Here is a 974-nt window from a genome sequence, read left to right as displayed (position 1 = left end):
CGTTGGGCCTTGTGTGGAGTGGAGAGCATATACCACATGTGAAAGTGCGTTATATCGACTAGAGGGGGGTGAATAGGCGATTTTTACAAATTCGTCACTGAAGAAATACTACTTGAGGAATTTGCTAAGTGATGAACTACAAGCAGCGGAATAAGTACTCAGGTGCATGCATAACAAGATAGTAGCACGGCCATCATGATGAAATGAAACATGCACAAAGCACAAGTAGCATGGAAAACGGATAAGCAGACAGAAGACAAAGTGACTGAAGAAATAGGATTGAGGAAATTGAGAAAGTCTTCAGTCAAAGTCTTTAAACAGTAACGATCAAGTTCATCAACACATGAGCGAGGAAATGAAAGGGTTGAGGAAATAGAACTAGTAGCTCGGTGAAGACAGTGATTTGGTAGACCAATTCCAACTGCGGTGACAGTTGTACGTCTGGTTGGAGCAGCTTGGTATTTAAATCAAAAGACACACAGTCCCAAGACACACAATCCTTACTGTATTATCCTTGAGCCAAGGTTGCACAGACCTTGCCCAATCCCTCATGGTAAGTCTTCACAGGTGACTTCTGAACCTTCACATACTTGGTCACTCGGCGATCCACAATTCCTCTTGGATGCTCTAGACCATGGCGCCTAACCGTTTGGAAGATGCAGGGTATTCAAAGGTAATAAGCGTCGGTTCCACACAGGAACAATCTCTTCAGTGATGCTCAATCACTTTGGGTTTTAGGTGTTGGGTTTGGGTTTTTCCTCACTGATGATTTTCTCTGGGTTTTAGGTGTTGGGTTTGGGTTTTTCCTCACTGATGATTTTCTCTCAAAGTCCTCAGAGGATGGAATGCTCTCAATGATAAGTGTCAGTTTCTCTCGGAGCTGCCAACCAACTAGTGGTTCTAGGGGGCAGCTATTTATAGTCGGGGAGCAGCCCAACATGATAAGACATAAATGTCCTTCAATGATATGACCG

This window comes from Triticum aestivum, chromosome 4B, assembly GCF_018294505.1.
Source record: "Triticum aestivum cultivar Chinese Spring chromosome 4B, IWGSC CS RefSeq v2.1, whole genome shotgun sequence".
Taxonomy (NCBI): Eukaryota; Viridiplantae; Streptophyta; class Magnoliopsida; order Poales; family Poaceae; genus Triticum; species Triticum aestivum.
Note: the sequence above shows the minus strand (reverse complement) of the source record.